General features: G+C 45.9%; 1 protein-coding gene across 4 annotated transcripts in view; it reads left to right on the plus strand.

Annotated features, from left to right (window-relative positions):
• Positions 1 to 7,428: 7,428 nt before the first annotated feature.
• Nck2 (NCK adaptor protein 2) overlaps positions 7,429 to 14,353 on the plus strand; it is a 133,057-nt gene continuing 126,132 nt past the window's right edge. The window contains exon 1 of one of the 4 annotated variants that reach the window (XM_087566105.1): positions 7,429 to 7,496. The gene's annotated coding sequence lies outside the window, so the exon portion shown is untranslated. 4 annotated transcript variants of the gene reach the window in all.

The following is a 14,353-nucleotide window of genomic DNA, read 5'->3' on the forward strand; positions in this document are numbered from 1 at the left end:
TACACCTTTCCTTCAATGCAATATTAACTCCCAACTCTGAGGTGTCCGTGAGATACTCCAGGGATCCAAGGAGCTCATCCTTGCCTCTGTCATCAGTTCACCACGCTGGAATACCATACAGAGCATGAATTACTGGACAAGGCATTCTTGGCTAATGACCTCATGGAAGTTCATAGAGTAAGGGGAACTCAAAAGCTCTTTGAGTCTTGAACAGTGCTGTTTAGCCAGAGGACCCAGACCAATAGTTATTAAATCACACAGGCTTGTTCTTCAAATATGACCCATCTCTAGTGTGAAAACTTTCAACAGATTTGACAATGATACTCTGAGCAGAGTCCTGGAAATAGCAAAGTCAAAGAGTGGTCTCAAGGTACTCCTAAAACAAACTCCCCAAGGACTTCTTTAATGAAGAGTGGGACTAAGGACGGTGCATGCTGGCCAGTGCTTTGGCTGAAATTTTATATTTTAAAGTCTCTCCTGTTAAAACATGCATGCAAGTGAGGACTAAACAGACTTCGGTGAATTAGAGCTCTCATTCAGTGGAAACTCTCTCAACACTTTTGGGAAAAATGCAGAAAAATATGAATATTGTTAATCTTTTATTTGTTTGATGTTGGAGAAAGGATCTTGAACCTTGAACTTATGTAATCTAGTCGTTCCTAGAGCTCACAATCCTCCTGCCTCAGCCTCCTAAAAGCTGAGGTGACAGACATGAGCCATCATGCCTAGATAACATTGCACTTTTAGCAGATAGCTCTGATTTCACAAACATCGCATTTGCTCTGCTACACACTTAGCACTGCAGAATGTGTGTGCATGTTGGGAGGGTGACTGAGGAGCAGAGGACCCCAGTATCAGGAAAGGACCTGTCTCCTCACTACGCTGTGCTTTCTAAGGTGATTTATCAGCTTGCAATGAATCTGGTTTTTGTTTTTGTTGCTGTTTTTAGATTTCAACTTACCTTCCAGCTGGTAGAACCTTCTAGTTAATCCTTAACTAACATGGGAGTGTAATTGTGCAGAACAGCTCCTTCTAGGATGCTCTGATTAATTGGGGATTGATTGTAGCTAACAGAAATGTCGCACACATGACAATCACTTGAAGGTGGAATTCTAAATGGAAATCTTAGCTTTCCTCTTCAAATCGCTCTTGTCCAAAAGAATTCTTCCCTGCTGCTAACAATTCAAAGCAATGTGAAGTGTATGCATTTTTATTTTTTGGAGCATGCTAGCCTTCAAGGTTTAAAGCTTCATTCATTGTAGCATTACCACCATTCTAAATGTTTTTTTTTTTTTTTTACAAAGTACATTAGTGTGCTGAGCTCACTCAGTCCTGTTATATTCAACTCTGTATGGCTGCCTTGTCTCCCCCTTTAATTTAAACAGTTAGATGTGCATAGATATTTCCAGAAGCCCAGATCACATTTCATTTAGACATAGGAGAGTTACATTGCTCCTATGTAGGTGGTGACTCATATGGGGGTGAGCTTGTATAAATTTAATGTTTTACAGTGGGGTTCTTTGTTTGTTTATGGTATTATAGGTAAAACCTGGGCCTCATGCATGCTAGTCAAAAGCTCTTCCCCTGAGAGCTCTACCCTCCAGCCAAGAGATTGACTTTCAACATGTTCATTCTGCCAGTCGCTGAGGTGTCAGGCCTTTAACACTGCTTCTTTCCTCTTCAGTCTGAAGAGAAAGTGAGACAGAGCATGTCGGGTAAGAAATTGCCACATCATCTTAAGAGTCATCAACTGTCCTTTTATTCATGCCCACTAGAATTTGTTCTGAAAATCTTCTGGCCCCTTATACAGCTCCTTGCCAATACTTGTGACCTTTGCTCTCTTTGGCAAACTCTTAGGAAGGTGGACCTTCCATCTGTCAGGACAGACAAACTGTCTTGTTCTGGGGTTGTACGGGAAAATCAGCCTCCATCATTACCCTCAGGGTGTTTAGATTCATCCAAGATGGATGGCTCAATTAAAGAGGAACAAGGTTCATTACTTCAGAAGACTATTTAAGGCAGGAAGAGATAATTTTCTAGCAAAAAGTCACTTGAGGGCAGGAATAGCCACTTGTAAGCCTCCTGGCAAGTCCTTGCTTGCAGTACAGTGGCAATGAATTAAATTCATTAAATTGAACAGGATATAGATAAGTATAGACAAGCATGGACATAGATGTAGACAGACATATACATAGACAGACATAGACACAGACAGACACAGTCAGACATAGACATAGACATAGACATAGACATAGACATAGACATAGACATAGACATAGACATAGATAGATATAGACATAGACATAGACATAGACATAGACATAGACATAGACATAGACATAGATCTAGACAGACATAGACATAGACATAGACATAGACATAGATATAGACATAGACATAGACATAGACATAGACACAGACAGACATAGATGTAGATGCAGACATAGATATACATAGGCAGACAAACACAGATAGTCATAGACATAATGTGAGGTCATACAAAGCACAGTTTGTCCTTTGCACACTCTGAAGTTCATAATCTCCCCAAAGGTCCCAGAGAACACCCCTTTCTTACCTCTTCTGGCTGCTCATGGGCTCCAACACTCTTTTCCATGCCCCACAATACCAACTTTTCTACTTTGGGTACCAGCACAATCAACAGAGGTAGTTAAGCCAGAGTTAACTACCTCTGGCTACTCAGGTTAGATTTGATGCCCGATTCTTGTTCTCTTTGAGCGCTCACATCCAAAAATCTCTGGAGCCTTTCCTCTCAGTTCTCCTAAATAATTTCCTATACTCCATTGGAGCTATAACCTCTCTAAGTAGTGATAATTTACACCCAGTCTAACCAGGCACTATTGGGTACATGTGATAAAGGAGTTTGCTGATAGCTACTTTTGACTGCATCATCTCCTGACCTCACCTTGGGATCCTCATCCAACATCCTTTACTTCACTGGGGCAAGAAGACCATTCGTACTCCCCCCTCCCCCCACCTACCACCACACTACCTCATATCCCTACATATATATGTTCCTCCTCTCAGCTGAGTCCTAAAGCCCTTCCCTGAGGAACTTCTCCCTGTTTTCACCCTTTAAAATCCTACAGTTAATGTTACTCAGGGATGTGGGTTGTAAGAAGAAAAAGTGGCTCTAGCCACCATGAGTAGGATAAGTGACATTATTAGAAGGATCCCAAGTAGTACTAAGTAAGACAAGACTCAGAACCAAGCAGGTTAGCAGCTGCTGGAGGGAACTTTCCATCTTGCCCTTCGTGTCCTTCTCACAGTAACTATTTACAAAAAAGGTATATGGTATCAGGAATTTCATTTCACCTACTGATTATTGGAAGTATATGTGGAGGCCTGTGCCCTGTGTAAGATACATGAGAATCTGTGGGTTTAGTACCCAGAGGGTGAAGAGGTCATGGAAGTAACCATTCCTAAACATGAGCGGCAATGGTACTGAGTCCCACAGAAGCTCAGTGACCTCAAGTTGTAGGCTTGTCAACAGACCTTGAGCCTCTGAAATCTGACTAGGGGGAAGGACATCCACAACATTACCTTATCAAGGTGGAGGTTTTGAATGGCACTTTCAAAGAGGAAAGGACAGGGAAAGATGACTCTCAACTGCCTCTATACTGTAGGACGGTAGAAACTGGTATGACTTTGTGAGGCATCTTGGGGAGGGTAGGGAGAATGAGACAAATAACTTTATTTTCCTTTTTTCTTTTTTCTTTTTTTCGGAGCTGGGGACCGAACCCAGGGCCTTGCGGTTGCTAGGCAAGCACTCTACCACTGAGCTAAATCCCCAACCCGACAAATAACTTTATAGTGAGCAGAGTGAAACAGGAAATTGTTATGGCAGCGCTAATTTTAAGATGCCGTTGGAAAATGATTCATGGGGCTAAGTGCTGATGGGATTTTGAAGGCTTATATTTTTTCTCTTTCAATAATGAGTTATCAAAGACGTTTTGATAGTAAAAGGATGAATATACTATTGAAGTAGAATGCAGAATTGTATACTGTGGTTTTGTTTTTGTTTTTGTTTTTTGTTTTTTGTTTTTTTTTGATAAAGCAAGCTTTTTAAAAAAATATCTCCCATGGTAGGTCTTGAGTGGCAGCCCCAAAGATCTATTTGCATATATATATATACACATATATATATGTATGTATGTGTGTATATATCACCTGTGAACCTGACCTTAGTTAATAAGAGGGTCTTTGTAAATGGTATATGCTAAAATATTGAGATGAGATCATCCGGGGTTAGTGAGTCTCTTGAATCCAAGCACATGTCTTTAGGAAGAGACAAGAGGAGATGATTTGGGATTGGGGACTGGACATGTTAGCACGAAGCAGACATTGGGATGAAGTAGACACAAGTCAAAGAATGTTGGAGCCATGAGCAGCCAGAAAGGGAAAGAAAGAGGTGTTCTCTGGGGCCTTCGGGGAGATTATGGATTTCGGAGTGTGGAAAGGACAAAATGCACTTTTATTGTCTCATCTAATTTGTTAAGGTAGCCCCAGGACTCGGCTATTTTCCCAGCCTTCCTAGGAACAAATGCTCCAGTCTTCTGACAAGTGGAGACAGGAAGGTCTTTGGTGAGACTCTAGTGGGCAAGGAGAAAGGGCAGCAGAAAGCAGTTTTTAACAAGGTTAAGATGACACGGATACCCAGTATGAATATGAGAAAGCACGTGTGATGAACTGGAAGGTGGTAGGAAAGGAAGAACAAGAGCTGGGAGGGCAGGCAGGCACACACAGCTCTGCCCCAGATTTATTTATTTGTTTGTTTGTTTGTTTGTTTTACTGTTTCAGCTTTTGAAGACGGGAAATGGGCCTTAGAGTTGATAGACATTCAGGTTCAGTAATTCAGTAACTTATGATAAGTATTGCTGGGGTATAGCATAAATGCCAAGATCCTGTAGTGCAAATGAAAGGGAAGCCACGGTTCAATGTTTACAAATAATGAACCATAAGAATCCTGTTTTGATTGAAAAAGGATTGTGGGGTTAGGATGCTTTATTTCTAGGGTGATAGGAGACTGGGAGATGGGTCAAAAGGAGGTAAAGATGGGATGCAGTTTCTTCTGGGAGTTGAGGTAGACTATAAACTAGTGGTCACTTAAGACCATTCTGCATATCAGATATTTGTATTACGAATCATAACAGTAGCAAAATTACAGCTGTGAAGTAGCAACTTTATGGTTAGGGGTCACCACATCATGGTGGTGGAACTCACTGGGGACACAGCCACTGTACTGAAGGGCCACAGCATTACGAAGGTTGAGAACCATCGATCAAGGCTACGCCAGAGTCTATGGGATGAAGAGCTGGCGTGGGAAGGAGATGGAGTGATCTAGCAGAGTAGAGTAGCCTTCAGGAAGTGAAGATAGACTGGAGTTCTTTATGACTATAGTTTAGCTGGGAGTGGGCATACAAAGATGACCTTTCATATTGCAGGGGCTAGGGAGACGGCTCAGTGATAAAGGACTTGCCAGGTAAACACGAGGAGTTGAGTTCTGGTTTCCAGTACCCACATAAATGCCTGGTGAGTATGTAACTCTCAGGAAGTGGAGGCAGGGGATTCTCCCTGGCAACCTGCTTAGAGCTACGGTAACCAAATAATGAGCTACTATTTGGTTCAAGTGAGAGCAATCAGAGAAAACACCAGATATCAACAGCTAGTCTCCATAAACACTAACTTACACATGTGATCATGAATCCACATATGCACACCACACGCCTACATGCAGAAAAATTCATCTCACAATGAAAACAAAGGCCACATCCTCTTTGGGAATACTGTACTTAGATGCTGCAAAGACGACTCCTTACAGGGAGACAGAGACTGGCAGGAGGAAAAAGTAAGGAATGGGAATGAAACACCTTACAACAAGGTGATGGACTTTTAGACAATAATAAAGGGCCACCTATTTGAAGGAAAACTTGGTGGGCCAGAGTTTGGGCAGAAGCTATCGAGTTTAGATGCAAGACACCATTGGGAACTTTCTTAGTTCGCATTCTATGGCTGTGAGGAGAAACCATGGCACGGCAACTCATATCTATGTCTAGCTAATCTGACTTGTGGTGGCTGGAATAGGTTTGGCCCACGGACTCATGCGTTTGAATGGTTGGCCTACAGGGAGTGGCACTGTTAGGAGGCGTGGCCTTGTTGGAGTAGGAAGTCCCTTACTGTAGGGCTGGGCTTGTGGATTCCTAGTGCTCAGGCTCTGCCCAGTGTGGAATTAGTCTCCTCTTGGATTCCTTCGGATGAAGATGTAGAACTCTCAGCTCCTCCGGCACCACGTCTGCCTGCACACTGTCATGTTTCCCACCATGATGATAATGGACGAAACCTCTGAAACTGTGGGCCAGCCCCAACTAAATATTTGCCCTTTTCAAAGTTGCCTTGGTTATGGTATCTCTTTCACAGCAATAAAACCCAAACTAAACTAAGACACATCTCTATCTCTGTCTGTCTGTCTGTCTGTCTATCTATCTATCTATCTATCTATCTATCTATCTATCTATGCATCTATGACTCTATCTATCATCTATGCATTTAATTGGGGGCTTACTTACAATTTCAGAGGCTTGGTTCACTGACATTATGGTGGGGAGCTTGGCAGCAGGCAGACATGGTTCTGGGCAAGTAGCTGAGAGCTCTATTCTGATCCATTGGGCATCAGGTAGAGAGACACACAGACACACAGGTGCTGGCTAAGTTTTTGGAAATTCAAAGCTTACTCCCAGTCTCCTCCAACAAGGACATACCTCCTAATCTAAACCGTTTACCAACTGGCATGCAAATACATGGGCCTAGGGGAGTCCTAGTTCAAATATCCATAGAGATTTTACACAGAGTCAGTGAGAGGAGTCTGAGGCTGCCATTCAAAGCAAACGCTTAAAGACCCTGTCCCTGTTGTCCTACTTATTTAGCATAAACTAATTTTAAGTAGGGCTAAACTATTGATTAGAGCTCTGCTTTCATTGTTGCAAAGCTAGATAGTAACAAGATGAGGTCTGCATCAAAGGATGAAGTTAGCGTCTCTGACTGGAAGAGACTGTTGGGTATGCTAATTTTGTATCTGATTCCTCCCAATGCCCTAGTATCGGCTACATGCCAGCTACTTTACATAGAGGGCAGGTAAACATCTCATGTGTTAAAGCTGAGGAAGTTGTGAAAGACTTATGTAAGGTGACACAGTTCAGGTAGCCTACAGTCAAAGGCTGCTATGACGATGGTGCCAAGCTTCCTCAGATTACTTATGCCTGGGAACTTCCTTTAGGGAGGGAGGCAGCTGCCTGGTCACTTAAGGTGTATTGCTGCTGCCTTCCTTAATAAGGAGGAGCCAAGAGATAGGGTAGAATCTCATTAACATAAACGTGAGTTGTCCAACCGGAAAACTGAATTCATTTGAATATCAGTGTTTCCTTTGGGGAATCATGAGTGAAGGAGCTTGGAGAAGGAACATCTGGATTCTGGTGTGTAAGGTATATGTGTTCCTTCCCCTCGCTCTAGGGTTCTAGCTTTCCAAGTTTGCTTACAGGTTAGCTATTACTCAAGGCTGGGAGAGAGAGACTTCCTTCTAAAGCTTTCTCAGCCTCCTGTACTAAAGAATTCCGGGGCTTTAAGAAGCTGGCCAGGGCGCTGCGGAGGCAGCAGAGGTCGGGTTTCCTCTCCCCCCCCCCCCCCACTAGGAAGTGGTCCCGCCTGGGGGGCCGGGGGTGGGGTGGAGTAAAAAAGTGTCTGGATGGGAAAGTAAATAAATGCAAGGCAAATAAATAAAGAAAATGCCCACAAGCAATTACTGGGAGGAAGTGACATTTTCACGTAAGTCACTTTTCTGACAGACACCAGGCCTGTTTGGCTGAGAGTGCCGTGGGAATGCTTGGGGGGAGGCGGGGTAGGGAGATCGCTGTAAGAATCCAAGGCACAGCCGGGGTGCGGAGACCACCGGGTCTCGTGTGCTGGAAGTGGCCCTTCATTCTCCCTTGCAGCCCCTCCCGTGTGCCCCCAACTCCAATTTAGAACGGGTTACGGCTTGAAGCCCGCAGGCGGCGCTTTCCCTAGGCCTGGCCGGGACTCCCAGGTGGGTACCCCGCCCCGCGTGCGCCGGGATGGGCCGGCCCCTGGGCGGCGTCACGGCAGCCGGGGAGGAGCGCGGGCGGGGAGCGCGCGGAGGCGGGCGCTGCGCGGGAGGGTCGCCGCCGCAGATCGCAGGCCGGTGCGCGCGGCCGAGCGGGCGGCGGCGGCGGCGACAGTGGTGGTGGGGTGGGCTCGGCGGCGGGCAGGCTCGGGGCTCCCGGGCCGGCAGGGTCCGCCGGGTCCAATTGCGTCCGCTTGGTGGCGGGAGGAGGGAGCGGTGCAGACAAAGAGCGGCATCTGGGCGGGCGCAGCGCGGCCGCCGCCCCGGGACTAGCGCTGCTGCCCTCCGGCCTCGGCGTGCACTGTGCAGCGAGGTAAGGCGATGGCGGGGGCTGCAAACTTGGGCCGGTCGGTAGAGTTGGAAGAGAGGGGTGGGCGGGCCGGGGCCGCCCTGGGAGGGCCAGGGAGCGCGTACCCCTGCGCACCCGGCTAGTGCCCTCGGCCCCGGCGCGGCCTGCCGTCCCCGGGCACCCGCACCTCGGATACACACCTTCCTGCGAGCCCTCGCCTCCCTCAGCCTCGGGCTGGCGTGGGGGTGGGGCGCCCTCCGCGGGCAGACAACGGGGACCAAGGACCGAAAGCCCTCGGGAACACAAGCAACCCTGGCCTGCCGGCGGGCGTGGGACCGAACCTTGGTCGAGTCGCCGGGCGCGCGTGCCTGGGAAGAATAGCCTAGGATCCGAGGGCTACAGCGCTAGGAAGCGGGAGGCTGCGATGGCCGGGGAGAACTTACTGTACTTCGTGATCCGGCACAAAGCTGCTGTCACGTTCTCTAAAGGAGGTCTTTGCCTCGGCTCAGGGCGCTTTTGTGCCTGGTTCCAGTCCCTGCGCCCGGTCCCGCATTTCCAAGACTTAAACCTCTTGAACCAAAGTTTTTCCCAGTTGTTCTGCCCCCTTAGTTTATTCAGGGCGATTTAAGCAAGTGGTTCTGCAAGAATTTGATGTGTGACTTTTAATGTCCCGATGGCACCTCCCTTTTGAGCACTTTTAGCTTGGCATTGTGTGAAGGGGTTTGATTTGGAAAACACTGTTATTTATACACAACAACGATTCTCCCGGAAGGTGTGCGCGGGTGGTGGCTAATGGATAGCAGACGTGACTTAACAGTAGTATTGTGAACAGCTTGGGAACACAGCTGGGCGCCAAGTGGAATGGGCCCTGTCACCGTAGCCCATTCAGGTCGGCAGCTTCCTCCGTATTTGACTTTCCTTATTTTGCTAACAGGTTTAAGGCCGGTCTTGCCAACTTTGCATCTGTGTGTGTGGTGAACAGGTCCGAGTTTGGGCTGGAGGTGCACAGGCCGCCTCCTTGGTTGACCCAAAAAGAAACAGCCCATTGACCAGTGGGCGTGGCTTGCTGGTACCCTCCCTTGGAGACTTCTCTGCTCCTCACCCACTGAAGGCTTTTCTGCTGGGATTTTGAAGAGGAATGAGAATAATTTTGGGTGTGTTTCAAGCCTGGGTTTTTTGGTATAGTTAGCAACAGTGGTTTTCCAGTCTAAAGGTCACTACTTTATCAGAACATCTGAACTGCGCTGTGGGCACTCCCTCCATTCACTTTCCAAGTTTATAGATACAGACTTAGAAACAGGACTTTCGTGCTTGTGCCTGGTTTATGTAGTGAAGGCAGCCAATGGACACATGGAGAAGGTGCACTTTAGACAGTTAAGGTTTTAGACCTTCGGGTCTTTCCTAAGTGACCACAAGGGACAATCCCGCCTTAAACTTTCTCACCTCCTGGTAGGTTCCTGTAGTTTTGACTGAAGAAAGTAAAGGTCGAAGTGATCTGAAGCTGAATTGAGAACTTTGTGCAGCTGTAAAGTTTTGAGTTACAGCTTACTGCCTGTCTTGCTCTCAGCTTCTGAAATGTGCTTGAACAGAGTCCCGTTTTTCAGGATTGGAAGTTGCTATGAGAGCTCTGGCCACTTGATAGGTGATTTGCCCACTTGTGGAGAAACTGACCTCATAAAAATGGGTAGAGCTTATAAAAGGTGGTTTCCAGCTCCTGGTCGTCTGTTTTCAGTCCTTTTCCAGGCTTTCAGTTTTGCTTTTCCCAGCAGTCCTTGCTTCCGTCTCCATCCTCCTTTTCTCTTTGACCCTGTCATATTCCTGACCTCTGTCATGTACGTTGGGGTACTGAACATTCCCGACAAACAGCAATGCCCAGGTGTTTGAGAAAATGTGCTTTGATCCTTGTTAAATCTCCCCAGCTCTTTCCAATGTTGGAGCAGACTGGACCCCTTGAAAACAGCCATGAGACTCACTGATTGCGTAGCGACCTGGAGGTCTTTATTTGATCACTTGCATTAGCTTAATTTGCCCTGGCAAGACCAGACTTGGTTGCTCTGTAGGGCACATATGCTTCAAAGTGACTGGCTTGCAGTGTGCACTGGGGCTGACATGACTTGTGGAAATGATTTTCTGATGTTCAGAATGAGCCTTAATGACTGAAGAATTCAAGACTGCTTGTCCCACGTGCGGAACAGTGCAGTGAACAGTGTTGGGAGAAGCTCATAAGCTAACTCTTCTTTACAAAAGAACTGGGAAGCTTCCACTAGAGACTTAGGAAATGAGTTTTCCCATCCAGAGGGACTTCAAATGTTGCTTCAGAATTATTTCTCCTTCCTAAAAATGAGTGATGGAAACACTTCTCAGGGTGTTTTCAAAGGGCATAAGTGAAAAAAAAAAAAGACAACATTTGTGCTGTTATGTGTAAGTTAGGTGGCTCAGAGGAGGTCAAAGCAGTCTTTTAAAACAAGCTATCAGAGGTATGCAGCCCTGGTGAAAATAATTCATTTCTTTAGGCCATCAGAATAGTGCAATTTTTAAAAAAGACTTTTTTTATTTTTCAACAATTCACTTTGGACAAATCACAGAGAACGTGATGGTAAAGTCTTTTTAGGGAACCATACCCACATTCCCACCCCTCCTCCCACTTTCTTCTGAAGTAGACTTCCTGAGATTCTCAGTGCTCCAGGCCATGAAAAATACTCTTTAGGTCGACATAGCAGTGCCACACTAGGGTTACGGTGGTATTTCCATCGAGGACCTGGGTAGCCGCCCAAGAGGGAACTAGTTACTTTCCCAGATTTTATGGCTGTCTTAACTTTCATCTCTTTCAAGGGCCATTTCTCTCCTGCATTTCACCATCTTCTGTCTCAACTAAGAGGCAATGACTATGTCCTGGGACTTCCCCCCGAACTTTATTGGTGGTTTCCTTTGGACATCTGTGACCTTCTTCCCAGTTGTTGAAGACAATTTCTTACCCTGATGTAGGCTGGATTGATCATACCACTTGATCCGTAGTTCACGTGCAGCAACACATTTCTTAACACAGTGTTGATTTCGGGCCTGTGTTATTGAGGTTGGTGATGAAATCAGAATCTTAGCTTCTGCTCAGAATCACAACCACCACACCACAACCTACATAGCTTGGTCTCTAGGACTTTGAAGACAGTGAGGGAATGGGTGTGATCTGGTGGCCTTTATTTGGTAAGTTCTCTTGCAGAGCAAGTCATTCGTAGTTCTGCAGGGAAACCTAAAAACACAAAACCCCTGACATTCCTTTAGATCCCCCTTTACACGTCCTGCGGGTAATCTTATGCAATCCTTTCTGTGCACCTGCATTGTGACTGCCCTTGGTGGAGCTAAACAAACCCCGCCGACAAACCCCGCCCCAGAGACCTGTGGTGGGACTGAATGGTTTTTGTTATTGTGAGACTGTGGTTGGTCTCACCCGTGCACTGTCCTCAAGGCTGCAGCTTCCAGAGTGCCGAGATGACAGGTGTGCGCCTGGCTTGAGTTTTGGAGTTTTTCAGTAGATGAGGCTGCCCATGTCAGCCTGATGAGATAGCTCTGGCCAAAGCTTTGGTTGTGTTGGTAGGAAGTAGTTATTGGTCGGTTCTCCCCTTTCTCCTGTCTGTATTTAGTATTATTTTTAAGCAAAGAAGGTTCAAGTTTACCCAGAATTTAATTGTAGGTTGAAGATCGCTAACCTGAAAGTCTGGTCTGTAAATTTCATGACTTCATTTTTCTTTACAGCTGACTAGCATCCTATGTGCCACTTTTTTTTTTTTTTTTAATCATGTCTTCATCTGTCGAAGGACATTTAGGTTGTTTCCGTGTTGTGAATAGGGTGGCAATAGCATGGCTGACCAGGTATCTGAGGAGTAGGATGTCTGAGTCTTTTGGGCATGTGCCAAGGAGTGGGTCATATGTTAGATGTATTTTTAGTTGGTGTGCTCTTTGAGGATTCTGCACAGGGATAGTTCACATTTATACCAGTAGCGATGGAGGGCTGCTCTTTCTACAACCTCCCCAGCACTTGTTTTGTTGATCTGGGCCATTCTGACTATGGGTGAGATGAAGTCTTAAAGTTGTTTACATTTAAATTTCCCTGGTAACTAAGGATGGTTTAACACTTTTGAGAAAGCATTCCCAAATTGAAGGCTTTCCGAGCACCAACACGATATGAGGCCATAAATGGAAAATTCCGCCCCTGACCTTGGGACAAGTTGTCCAAATTCAAGTGAACTAGAAATAATACTGAGATTACACTCAGGTGCATATATAAACTGTATATGAAACATGTGGATTTTTTGTTTTGACTTGGGTGTTATTTCCTCTAAGCGTGACAAATTCGGGGTAGACTGGGGTGTTAGTAAATAACACATTTATCAGCAGGATAAGCAAATGATTTACCTAGGAGTTCCAGTCCAGGGTGACACCATGTTCATGCTGCACATACCTCAAAGGCTGACACACTTCCCGCCCCAAACCTGTTGGATGAGGATCGTTCAACTTGTATTGCAATCTCTTTGTTTAAGACAGTTTTGGGAAATGGATACATTGGCTAGCCAGTTGTTTTTTTTTTTTTGGTTCTTTTTTTTTTTTTTTTTTCGGAGCTGGGGACCGAACCCAGGGCCTTGCGCTTCCTAGGTAAGCTCTCTACCACTGAGCTAAATCCCCAGCCCCGGCTAGCCAGTTGTTAAAGGGAGAGCCAAACTGCCAGATGACGAGATAAGAATAAGATATTAATGTGATTTCGTGGTTTACAAAGCATACTTTGCATGCTCATGCTTGGAGTTCTGCATAGAATGACATTTGGGTCTGACATCTGTGTGAGAAAAATGCCAGAGGTTGCAGGTCGTGGACTTGGGTTGAAGTCTTGTTACTCAGTGCCCTGTCATCTCTCAGAAGGCAGCAGGTGAGGAGGCCACAGGGTTATTGAGTTCCGGAGCACTGTCATAGCCCTTGGGTGTTGTCTTATAGTTTCTATTGCTGTGACGAAACACCATGACCAAAAACAAGTCAGGGAAGAAAGGGCTTGTTTATTTATTTACTCATTTATTTGGTTTACATGTCTCTGTCACTGTTTAATATTGAAGGGAATCAGGACAGAAAGTCAAAGCAGGGCAGGAACCTGGAGGCAGGAGCTGAGGCAGAGACCGGGGAAGTTTGCTTCTTCTGTTGGCTTGCTCAGCCTGCTTTCTTCTAGAACCCAGGGACACCAGCCCAGGGTGGCCCCACCCACAATGGACTGGGCCCTCCCACAGATGTGTTTCAGGTATGTGTAGATGTGGTCCGGGCAGTTTAAATGTGGGGCCCTTGGAAGAAGAGTCATTTGTGTGGAGGCAGGCAGGAGATATGGCAGTGACTTTGTCTGTATGCCCTTGCTTCATTTTTCAGGAGCCAGAGTTGCCCGGAAGATCTCCTTGTGTCCAGGGTATTCATTCCTGCTTAGTGTGTGTTTTGGTCTGCTTGGTCTTCTGTAGCGGAATGCTGCACTAGGTGGCTGAAACAGCAGAGTGAACTTTCTCAGCATTCTGGAAGCAGGAAGACCAAGGGGTCTGGTGAGGAGTGTTCTTCCTGCTGGCCCTTTTGTTTTTAACTGGCACCTTTGTTTTGTTTGTTTGTTTAGTTTAGTTTACTTATTTACAGTAGGTGTATAGAGTAAGGGGGTCTCTGCTGGGCCCTTGTCTTGTTTAGAAGCAGTTCTATTAGGTAAGGTTCCCATTCTTATTACCACCTTCAACTGTTGCCTTCCCCACTTACAATCGTTTAAAAGAAATTATATGTTTGTGTGTGTGTGTGTGTGTGTGTGTGTGTGTGTGTGTGTGTGTGTGTCTATGTGTAGCTGTAGCTGTTTGCATGTGAGTGCTGGTCCCTGCAGAGGCCAGAGACTATGTTAGATGCCCTGAAGC

The sequence above is a fragment of the Rattus norvegicus genome, chromosome 9 (genome assembly GCF_021556685.1).
Source record: "Rattus norvegicus strain SHRSP/BbbUtx chromosome 9, alternate assembly SHRSP_T2T, whole genome shotgun sequence".
Lineage (NCBI taxonomy): Eukaryota > Metazoa > Chordata > Mammalia > Rodentia > Muridae > Rattus > Rattus norvegicus.